The sequence below is a fragment of the Balaenoptera physalus genome (assembly GCF_965194825.1).
Source record: "Balaenoptera physalus genome assembly, chromosome: 2".
Taxonomy (NCBI): domain Eukaryota; kingdom Metazoa; phylum Chordata; class Mammalia; order Artiodactyla; family Balaenopteridae; genus Balaenoptera; species Balaenoptera physalus.
The window spans coordinates 109,852,093-109,865,002 of record NC_138883.1 but is presented as its reverse complement, the minus strand read 5'-3'; positions in this window follow the sequence as shown (position 1 = coordinate 109,865,002).

Sequence of the window (12,910 nt, the reverse complement as noted above, 5' to 3'; positions counted from 1 at the left end):
AAGGCAAGAGGGGCTTACTTTCAGGAGTACCAGAGGACTGGCGGAAACGGAGACTTCACTCTCAAAGGGCTCACAGAAAATCTCACATGCTCCAGGACCCAGGGCAGGAGCAGTGATTGATTATATAGAAGCCTGGGTCAGACCTACCTGCTGCTCTTAGAGAATCTCCTGGAGAGGCAGGAGGCAACTGCAGCTCACCCTAGGGACACAGACACTGGCAGCAGCCATTCTTGGGAGCTCATTCTACCACGTGGACACTGGTGCTGACGAGTCATTGTGGAATCCTCCCTCCAGCTTATTAGCCCCAGCACCCAGCCTGGCCCTGGCCCAACAGCCTATAGGCACCACTGCTGGGACACCTTAGGCCAAGCAACTAACTGCGTGGGGACACAGCTCCACCCACCATCAGATAGGCTGCCTTGAGACCCCCCTGAGCCCCCAGCCACCTCTGGACATGGCCTTTCCCACCATAGGGCCCAGCTCCACCCACCCATGGGCAGGCACCAGTGCCTGGGCCACAGTCCCACATTCTAAGGAGTCTGCTCTAGCCTCCAGACCAGTCTCACCCACCAGGGAGCAGACACCAACAGCAAGAAAACCACAGCTCCACGGCCGATGGATCCGGACACGCCACCAGCAGGCCAGATCCTGCACTAGGACCAGCTGGGCCTGGCCCCACCCACTAGCAGGCCAACACAAACTTCAGGATGCACTGGACTCCGCACTCAACCATGTCAGGAATGGGCCTCACCCACCAGCGACCTGACACCAGCTCGGGGACCCCTGGTCACTGGGACTAGATTCCAGGATCTGGCTCTGCCTACCAGTAGGCTGGCACTAGCCCCAGGACCTGGGTTCCCCCACCAGTGGGTGGGCAACAGCCCCAGAGTCTCCTGGACCTTGACTCTGCCCACCAGTGCCTAGCACTAGTCCCGGGCCTCCTGGGTTCCACAGTCAGCCACCACATGACCTGGTCCCAGCAACCAGCAGTTAGCACCCCCCACACAAGGCAAGGCCTGGTAATCAACTGAACCGGGGGCCAATCAAGCCTACCAAACTACCCACACAGCCTGCCACAACAGAGGGACCCATGCAGCCCTCATAGGGTGAACCCCTAGAGGACATACAGCTTGGGTAACAAGAGGGGGATGCATTGCTGGGATGCATAGGACATCTCCTACAAAAGGCCACTTCTCCAGGGTGGGGAAATGGAACCAACCTGCCAGATACATAAAAATAAAAACAACAACTTGGCAAAATGAGGCAACAGAGGAGTATTTTCCAAACGAAGGAACAAGATAAAACCCCAGAAGAAAAACTAAGCAAAGTGGAGATATGCAGTCTACTCAAGAAAGAGTTCAGGGTAGTGATCATAAAAATGATCAAAGAACTCGGGAGAAGAGTGGATAAACAGAAAAGTTGGAAGTTTTAAACAAAGAGTTGGAAAATGTAAAGAACCAAACAGAGATGAAGAATACAATAACTGAAATGAAAAATATACTAGAAGAAACCAACAGTAGACTAAATGGGACAGAGGACTGCATCAGCGAGCTGGAAGATGGAGAAGTGGAAATCACTGAAGCTGAACAGAAAAAACAATGAAAAGAAATGAGGACAATTTAAGAGACCTCTGGGACAACATCAAGTGCACTAATATAGAGGTCCAAGAAGGAGGAAACAGAGAAAAGGGAGCTGAGAACAAACTTGAAGACATAATAGCCGAAAACTGGCCTAAAATGGGAAAGGAAGCAAACATCCAATCCAGGAAGTACAGAGTCCCCACAGGATTAACCCAAAGAGAAACACACCAAAACACATTGTAATCAAAATGGCAGAAATTAGAGATGGAGAGAGAATATTAAAAGCAGCAAGGGAAAAACAACAAATGAAATACAAGTAAAGTCCCATAAAGCTATCAGCTGACTTTTCAGCAGAAACTCTGTAGGCCAGTAGGGAATGGCACAATATACTTAAACTGATGAAAGGGAAAAACCTACAACAACCAAGAATACCCAGCAAGGCTCTCATTCAGATTTGATGGAGAGATCAAAAGCCTTACAGACAAGCAAAAGCAGAAAGAGTTCAGCACCACCAAACAAGAAATGTGAAAGGAACTTCTCTAAGCAAAAAAGAAAAGGCCACAACAGGAAACCCAAAAATCATGAAAGGAAAAAAATCTCATTGGTAAAGGCAAACAGTAAAGGCAGGAAATCACCCACGCACAAAGCTAGTAGGAAGGTTAAAACACAAAAGTAGTAAAATCTACATCCACAGTAAGCAGAAAAGAGATACACAAAACAATTAGATGTAAAACATAATATCAGGCCGGAGAGAAGATGGCGGAAGAGTAAGACATGGAGATCACCTTCCTTCCCACAGATACAGTAGAAATACATCTACACGTGGAACTGCTCCTACAGAACACCCACTGAACGCTGGCAGAAAACGTCAGACCTCCCAAAAGGCAAGAAACTCCCCACGTACTTGGGTAGGGCAAAAGAAAAAAGAAATAACAGAGACAAAAGAATAGGGACGGGACCTGCACCAGTGGGAGGGAGCCGTGAAGGAGGAAAGGTTTCCACGCACTAGGAAGCCCCTTCGCGGGCGGAGACTGCGGGTAGCAGAGGGGGGAAGCTTCGGAGCCACGGAGGAGAGCGCAGCCACAGGGGTGCGGAGGGCAAAGCGGAGAGATTCCCGCACAGAGGCTCGGCACCGAGCAGCACTCACCAGCCCGAGAGGCTTGTCTGCTCACCCACCGGGGTGGGCGGGGGCTGGGAGCTGAGGCTCGGGCTTCGGTCGGATCGCAGGGAGAGGACTGGGGTTGGCGGCGTGAACACAGCCTGAAGGGGTTAGTGCGCCACAGCTAGCCGGGAGGGAGTCCGGGAAAAAGTCTGCAGCTGCCGAAGAGGCAAGAGACTTTTTCTTGCCTCTTTGTTTCACGGCGCGCAAGGAGAAGGGATTCAAAGCGCCGCCTAAACGAACTCCAGAGAAGGGCGCGAGCCGCGGCGATCAGCGCGGGCCCCAGAGATGGGCGTGAGATGCTAAGGCTGCTGCTGCCGCCACCAAAAAGCCTGTGTGCGAGCACAGGTCACTCTCCACACTGCCCCTCCCGGGAGCCGGTGCAGCCCGCCACTGCCAGGGTCCCGTGATCCGGGGACAACTTTCCCGGGAGAACGCACGGCGCACCTCAGGCTGGTGCAACACAGGCCTCTGCCGCTGCAGGCTCGCCCTGCCTCCTCCTCTGTACCCCTCCCTCCCCCTGGCCTGAGTGAGCCAGAGCCCCCGAAGCAGCTGCTCCTTTAACCCCGTTCTGTCTGGGCGGGGAACAGACGCCCTCAGGCGACCTACACGCAGAGGCGGGTCCAAATCCAAAGCTGAACCCCGGGAGCTGTGGGAACAAAGAAGAGAAAGGGAAATCTCTCCCAGCAGCCTCAGAAGCAGCGGATTAAAACTCCACAAACAACTTGATGTGCCTGCATCTGTTGAATACCTGAATAGACAACGAATCATCCCAAATTCAGGAGGTGGACTTTGGGAGCAGGATATATTAATTTTCCCCTTTTCCTTTTTTTGTGAGTGTATATGTATATGCTTCTGGGTGAGATTTTGTCTGTATAGCTTTGCTTTATAATAGCTTTATTTTACTTCACTATATTATATCCTCTTTCTTTCTTTCTTTCTATTTTTTCTCCCTTTTACTCTGAGCCGTGTGGATGAAAGGCTCTTGGTGCTCCAGCCAGGCATCAGGGCTGTGCCTCTGAGGTGGGAGAGCCAACTTCAGGACACTGGTCCACAAGAGACCTCCCAGCTCCACGTAATACCAAACGGCAAAAATCTCTCAGAGATCTCCATCTCAACATCAACACCCAGCTTCACTCAACGACCAGCAAGCTACAGTGCTGGACACCCTATGCCAAACAACTAGCAACACAGGAACACAGCCCCATCCATTAGCAGAGAGGCTGCCTAAAATCATAATAAGGCCACAGACACCCCAAAACACACCACCAGACGTGGACGTGCCCACCAGAAAGACAAGATCCAGCCTCATCCACCAGAACTCAGGCACTAGTTCCCTCCACCAGGAAGCCTACACAACCCACTGAACCAACCTTAGCCACTGGGGACAGATACCAAAAACAACGGGAACTACGAACCTGCAGCCTGTGAAAAGGAGACCCCAAAATACAGTAAGATAAGCAAAATGAGATGACAGAAAAACACACAGCAGATGAAGGAGCAGGGTCAAAACACACCAGACCTAACAAATGAAGAGGAAATAGGTAGTCTACCTGAAAAAGAATTCAGAATAATGATAGTAAGGATGATCCAAAATCTTGGAAATAGAATAGACAAAATGCAAGAAACATTTAACAAGGACGTAGAAGAACTAAAGAGGAACCAAGCAACGATGAAAAACACAATAAATGAAATTAAAAATACTCTAGATGGGATCAATAGCAGAATAACTGAGGCAGAAGAACGGATAAGTGACCTGGAAGATAAAATGGTGGAAATAACTACTGCAGAGCAGGATAAAGAAAAAAGAATGAAAAGAACTGATGACAGTCTCAGAGACCTCTGGGACAACATTAAACACACCAACATTCGAATTATAGGGGTCCCAGAAGAAGAAGAGAAAAAGAAAGGGACTGAGAAAATATTTGAAGAGATTATAGTTGAAAACTTCCCTAATATGGGAAAGGAAATAGTTAATCAAGTCCTGGAAGCACAGAGAGTCCCATACAGGATAAATCCAAGGAGAAACACGCCAAGACACATATTAATCAAACTGTCAAAAATTAAATATAAAGAAAACATATTAAAAGCAGCAAGGGAAAAACAACAAATAACACACAAGGGAATCCCCATAAGGTTAACATCTGATCTTTCAGCAGAAACTCTGCAAGCCAGAAGGGAGTGGCAGGATATACTTAAAGTGATGAAGAAGAAAAACCTACAACCAAGATTACTCTACCCAGCAAGGATCTCATTCAGATTTGATGGAGAAATTAAAACCTTTACAGACAAGCAAAAGCTGAGAGAGTTCAGCACCACCAAACCAGCTTTACAACAAATGCTAAAGGAACTTCTCTAGGCAAGAAACACAAGAGAAGGAAAAGACCTACAATAACAAACCCAAAACATTTAAGAAAATGGGAATAGGAACATACATATCAATAATTACCTTGAATGTAAATGGATTAAATGCTCCCACCAAAAGACACAGACTGGCTGAATGGATACAAAAACAAGACCCATATATATGCTGTCTACAAGAGACCCACTTCAGACCTAGAGACACATACAGACTGAAAGTGAGGGGATGGAAAAAGATATTCCATGCAAATGGAAATCAAAAGAAAGCTGGAGTAGCAATTCTCATATCAGACAAAATAGACTTTAAAATAAAGACTATTACAAGAGACAAAGAAGGACACTATATAATGATCAAGGGATCGATCCAAGAGGAAGGTATAACAATTGTAAATATTTATGCACCCAACATAGGAGCACCTCAATACATAAGGCAAATATTAACAGCCATAAAAGGGGAAATCAACAGCAACACAATCATAGTAGGGGACTTTAACACCCCACTTTCACCAATGGACAGATCATCCAAAATGAAAATAAATAAGGAAACACAAGCTTTAAATGATACATTAAACAAGATGGACTTAATTGATATTTATAGGACATTCCACCCAAAAACAACAGAATACACATTTTTCTCAAGTGCTCATGGAACGTTCTCCAGGATAGATCATAGCTTGGGTCACAAATCAAGCCTTGGTAAATTTAAGAAAATTGAAATCGTATCAAGTATCTTTTCTGACCACAATGCTATGAGACTAGATATCAATTATAGGAAAAGATCTTTAAAAAATACAAACACATGGAGGCTACACAATACACTACTTAATAACGAAGTGATCACTGAAGAAATCAAAGGGGAAATCAAAAAATACCTAGAAACAATGGAGACACGACGACCCAAAACCTATGGGATGCAGCAAAAGCAGTGCTAAGAGGGAAGTTTACAGCAATACAAGCCTACCTCAAGAAACAGGAAACATCTCGAACAAACAACCTAACCTTGCACCTGAAGCAATTAGAGAAAGAAGAACAAAAAAACCCCAAAGCTAGCAGAAGGAAAGAAATCATAAAGATCAGATCAGAAATAAATGAAAAAGAAATGAAGGAAACAATGGCAAAAATCAATGAAACTAAAAGCTGGTTCTTTGAGAAGATAAACAAAATTGATAAACCATTAGCCAGACTCATCAAGAGAAAAAGGGAGAAGACTCAAATCAATAGAATTAGAAATGAAAAAGAAGTAACCACTGACACTGCAGAAATACAAAAGATCATGAGAGATTACTACAAGCAACTCTATGCCAATAAAATGGACAACCTGGAAGAAATGGACACATTCTTAGAAATGCACAACCTGCCGAGACTGAACCAGGAAGAAATAGAAAATATGAGCAGACCAATCACAAGCACTGAAATTGAAACTGTGATTAAAAACCTTCCAACAAACAAAAGCCCAGGACCAGATGGCTTCACAGGCGAATTCTATCAAACATTTAGAGAAGAGCTAACACCTATCCTTCTCAAACTCTTCCAAAATCTTGCAGAGGGAGGAACACTCCCAAACTCATTCTACGAGGCCACCATCACCCTGATACCAAAACCAGACAAAGATGTCACAAAGAAAGAAAACTACAGGCCAATATCACTGATGAATATAGATGCAAAAATCCTCAACAAAATACTAGCAAACAGAATCCAACAGCACATTAAAAGGATCATACACCATGATCAAGGGGGGTTTATCCCAGGAATGCAAGGATTCTTCAATATATGCAAATCAATCCACGTGATACACCATATTAACAAATTGAAGGAGAAAAACCATATGATCATCTCAATAGATGCAGAGAAAGCTTTTGACAAAATTCAACACCCATTTATGATAAAAGCCCTGCAGAAAGTAGGCATAGAGGGAACTTTCCTCAACATAATAAAGGCCATATATGACAAACCCATAGCCAACACTGTCCTCAATGGTGAAAAACTGAAACCATTTCCACTAAGATCATGAACAAGACAAGGTTGCCCACTCTCACCACTATTATTCAACATAGTTTTGGAAGTGTTAGCCACAGCAATCAGAGAAGAAAAAGAAGTAAAAGGAATCCAAATCGGAAAAGAAGAAGTAAAGCTGTCACTGTTTGCAGATGACATGATACTATACATAGAGAATCCTACAGATGCTACCAGAAAACTCCTAGAGCTAATCAATGAATTTGGTAAAGTAGCAGGATACAAAATTAATGCACAGAAATCTCTTGCATTTCTGTACACTAATGACGAAAAATCTGAAAGTGAAATTAAGAAAACACTCCCGTTTACCACTGCAACAAAAAGAATAAAATATCTAGGAATAAACCTACCTAAGGAGACAAAAGACCTGTATGCAGAAAACTATAAGACACTGATGAAAGAAATTAAAGATGATACAAATAGATGGAGAGATATACCATGTTCTTGGATTGGAAGAATCAACATTGTGAAAATGACTCTACTACCCAAAGCAATCTACAGATTCAATGCAATCCCTATCAAACTACCACTGGCATTTTTCACAGAACTAGAACAAAAAATTTCACAATTTGTATGGAAACACAAAAGACCCCGAATAGCCAAAGCAATCTTGAGAACGAAAAATGGAGCTGGGGGAATCAGGCTCCCTGACTTCAGACTATATTACAAAGCTACAGTAATCAAGACAGTTTGGTACTGGCACAAAAACAGAAATATAGATCAATGGAACAGGATAGAAAGCCCAGAGATAAACCCACACACATATGGTCACCTTATCTTTGATAAAGGAGGCAAGCATATACAGTGGAGAAAAGACAGCCTCTTCAATAAGTGGTGCTGGGAAAATTGGACAGATACATGTAAAAGTATGAAATTAGAACATTCCCTGACACCATGCACAAAAATAAACTCAAAATGGATTAAAGACCTAAGTGTGAGGCCAGACACTATCAAACTCTTAGAGGAAAACATAGGCAGAACACTCTATGACATACATCACAGCAAGATTCTTTTTGACCCAGCTCCTAGAGAAATGGAAATAAGAACACAAATAAACAAATGGGACCTAATGAAACTTAAAAGCTTTTGCACAGCAAAGGAAACCATAAGACCAAAAGACAACCCTCAGAATGGGAGAAAATATTTGCAAATGAAGCAACTGACAAAGGATTAATCTCCAAGATTTACAAGCAGCTCATGCAGCTCAATAACAAAAAAACGAACAACCCAATCCAAAAATGGGCAGAAGACCTAAATAGACATTTCTCCAAAGAAGATATACAGATTGCCAACAGACACATGAAAGAATGCTCAACATCATTAATCATTAGAGAAATGCAAATCAAAACTACAATGAGATATCATCTCACACCAGTCAGAATGGCCATCATCAAAAAATCTACAAACAATAAATGCTGGAGAGGGTGTGGAGGAAAGGAAACACTCTTGCACTGTTGGTGGGAATGTAAATTGATACAGCCACTATGGAGAACAGTATGGAGGTTCCTTAAAAAACTACAAATAGAACTACCATACGACCCAGCAATCCCACTACTGGGCATATACCCTGAGAAACCCATAGTTCAAGAAGAGTCATGTACCAAAATGTTCATTGCAGCTCTATTTACAATAGCCAGGACATGGAAGCAACCTAAGTATCCATCGACAGATGAATGGATAAAGAAGATGTGGCACATATATACAATGGAATATTACTCAGCCATAAAAAGAAATGAAATGGAGGTATTTGTAATGAGGTGGATGGAGTTAGAGTCTGTCATACAGAGTGAAGTAAGTCAGAAAGAGAAAAACAAATACAGTATGCTAACACATATATATGGAATCTATGGGGAAAAAAAAAAAAGGCCATGAAGAACCTAGTGGTGAGACGGGAATAAAGACACAGACCTAATAGAGAATGGACTTGAGGATATGGGGAGGGGGAGGGGTGAGATGTGACAGGGTGAGATAGTGTCATGGACATATATACACTACCAAATGTAAAATAGCTAGCTAGTGGGAAGCAGCCACAGAGCACAGGGAGATCAGCTTGGTGCTTTGTGACCACCTAGAGGGGTCGGATGGGGAGGGTGGGAGGGAGGGAGATGCAAGAGGGAAGAGATATGGGAACATATGTATATGTATAACTGATTCACTTTGTTATAAAGCAGAAACTAACACACCATTGTAAAGCAATTATACTTCAATAAAGATGTTTAAAAAAAACCATAATATCAAAAACAGTAAACATGAGGGGAGGAGAGTACAAATGCAGGGTTGTTAAAAGGCATTGGAAATTAAGAGATCAGCAACTTAAAACAATCACATATATATATCAATTGCTATATAAAAACCTCATGGGGGACTTCCCTGGTGGTCCAGTGGCTAAGACTTCATGCTCCCAATGCAGGGAGCCCAGGTTCAATCCCTGGTCAGGGAATTAGATCCCACATGCATGCTTCAGTGAAGATCCCACATGCCACAACTAAGACGTGGCACAGCCAAAATAAATAAATAAATATTAAAAAAAAAACCTCATGGTAATCACACACAAGATCTGTAATAGACACACACACTCAAAAAGAAAAAGGAATCCAAACATAACACTAAAGATAGTCATCAAATCACAAGAGAACAAAAGAAGAAAGGAACAAAAAAGACCTATAAAAATAACCCAAAACAATTAACAAAATGGCAATAAGAACATACATATCTGTAATTACTTTAAATGTAAATGGACTAAATGCTCCAATCAAAAGACAGAGTAGGGGCTTCCCTGGTGGCACAGTGGTTAAGAATCCACCTGCCGATGCAGGGGACACGGGTTTGAGCCCTGGTCTGGGAAGATCCCACATGCCGCGGAGCAACTAAGCCTGTGCACCAGAATTACTGAGCCTCTGCTCTAGAGCCCACGAGCCACAACTACTGAGCCTGTGTGCCACAACTATTGAAGCCTGTGCGCCTAGAGCCTGTGCTCTGCAACAAGAGAAGCCACCGCAATGAGAAGTCTACACACCACAACAAAGAGTAGCCCCCGCTCGCCACAACTAGAGAAAGCCCGCGCGCAGCAATGAAGACCCAACGCAGCCAAAAATAAATAAAATAAATAAATTTATAAAAAAAAAAAAAGACAGAGTAGCTGAATGAATAAAAAAACAAGACCCACATATATGCTGGCTACAAGAGACTCACTTGAGATGTAAAGACACACACAAACTGAAACTGAGGGGATGGAAAAAGGTATTCCATGCAAATGGAAATCAAAAGAAAGCCAAGGTAGCAATACTCCTATCAGACAAAACAGACTTTAAAATAAAGACTGTTACAAGAGATAAAGAAGGACATTACATAATGAACAAGGGATCAATCCAAGAAAAAGTTATACCAATTGTAAACATATATGCACCCAACATAGGAGCACCTAAATACATAAAGCAAATATTAATGGACATAAAGGCAGAAATTGATTGTAACAATAATAATAGGGGACCTTACCACACTTACATCAATGGACAGAACATCCAGAGAATCAATAAGGAAACACTGGCCTTAAATGACACATTAGACCAAATGAACTTAATAGATATATATAGAACATCCCATAAAAAGCAGTAGAATACACATTCAAGTGCTCATGGAACATTCTCCAGGATAGATCACATGCTAGGCCAGAAAACAATCCTTGGTAAATTTAAGAAAATTGAAATCATATCAAGCATCTTTTCCAACCACAATGCTATGAAACTAGAAATCAACTACAAGAAAAAAAAACCTGCAAAAAACACAAACAGGTGGAGGCTAAACAATATGCTACTAAACAAGCACTGAATAAATCAAAGAGGAAATTAAAAATACCTAGAGACAAATGAAAATGAAAACAAAATGATCCAAAAATCTATGGGATGCAGCAAAAGCAGTTCTAAGAGGGAAGTTTATAGCAATACAAGCTTACCTCAGGAAACAAGAAAAATCTCAAACAACCTGACCTTACATGTAAAGGAACTAGAAAAAGAACAATAAACAAAACCCCAAGTCCATAGAAGGAAAGAAATTGTAAAGATCAGAGCAGAAATAAATGAAATAGAGATTTTTTAAAAATCAGTGAAACTAAGAGCTAGTTCTTTGAAAGGATAAAATTGATAAACCTTTAGCCAGACTCATCAAGAAAAAAGAGGGAGGGCCCAAATCAATAAAATCGAAATGAAAACGGAGAAGTTACAGCCAACACCACAGAAATACAAAGGATCATAAGAGACTACTACAAACAAGTATATGCTAATAAAATGAACAACCTAGAAGAAATGGACAAATTCCTAGAAATATACAACTTCCCAAGACTGGACCAGGAATAAAAAGAAAATATGAACAGATTACCCATAATGAAACTGAATCAGAAACTTTAAAAAATCCCAACAACAACAAAAAAAGTCCAGGACCATGTGGCTTCACAGGAGAATTCTACCAAACATTTCTACAAGAGTTAACACCTATCCTTATGAAACTATTCCAAAAAACTGCAGAGGAAGGAATACTCCCAAACTCATTCTGTGAGGCCAGCATCACCGTGATACCAAAACCAGACAAAGATACCACAAAAAAAGAAAATTGCAGGCCAATATCACTGATGAATATAAATGCAAAAACCCTCAACAAAATATTAGCAAACCAAATCCAATAATACATTAAAAGAATCATATAACATAATCAAGTGGGATTTATCCCAGGGATGCAAGAATTTTTCAATATTCACAAATCAATCAATGTGATACACCACATTAACAAACTGAAGAATAAAAACCATATGATCATCTCAATAGATTCAGAAAAAGCTTTTGATAAAAACTCAATATCCATTTATGATAAAAACTCTCCAGAAAGTGGGCATAGAGGGAAACATAACTCAACATAATAAAGGCCATATATGACAAGCCCACTACTAACATCATGCTCGACAGTAAAAAGCTGAAAGCATTTCCTCTAAGATCAGGAACAAGACAAGCATGCCCACTCTTGCCACTTTTATTCAACATGGTTTTGGAAGTCCTAGCCACAACAATCAGACAAGAAAAGAAAAGTAATCCAAATTGAAAAGGAAGAAGTAAAACTGTCATTGTTTGGAGAAAACATGATTCTATACATAGAAAATCCTAAAGACACCACCAGAAAACTAACAAGGCTCATCAATTAATTCACTAAAGTTACAGGATACAAAATTAATATACAGAAATCTGTTGCATTTCTAAACACTAAGAACAAACTATTAGAAAGAGAAATTAAGGAAACAATCCATTTACTGTCACATCAAAAAGAGTAAAATAGGAATAAACCTACCTAAGGAGGTAAAAGACCTGTACTCCGAAAACTAACTGTAAGACACCGATGAAAGAAGTTGAAGATGACACAGACAGATGGAAAGACAGACCACATTCATGGATTGGAAGAATTAATATTGTTAAAATGACCATACTACCCAGGTGATCTACAGAGTCAATGCAAACCCCATCAAAATACCAAGGGCATTTTTCACAGAACTAAAACAAATACTTTTAAAATTTGTATGGAAACACAAAAGACCACAAAAAGCCAAAACAATCTTGAGAAAGAACAGAGCTGGAGGAATCATGCTCCATGGCTTCAAACTATACTACAAAGATACAGTAATAAAAACAATAAGGTACTGGCACAAAAAACAAACACATAGATCAATGGAACAGAATAGAAAGCCCAGAAATAAACCAACACACCTATGGTCAATTAATCTATGCCAAAGGAGATAAGAATATACAATGGAAAAAAG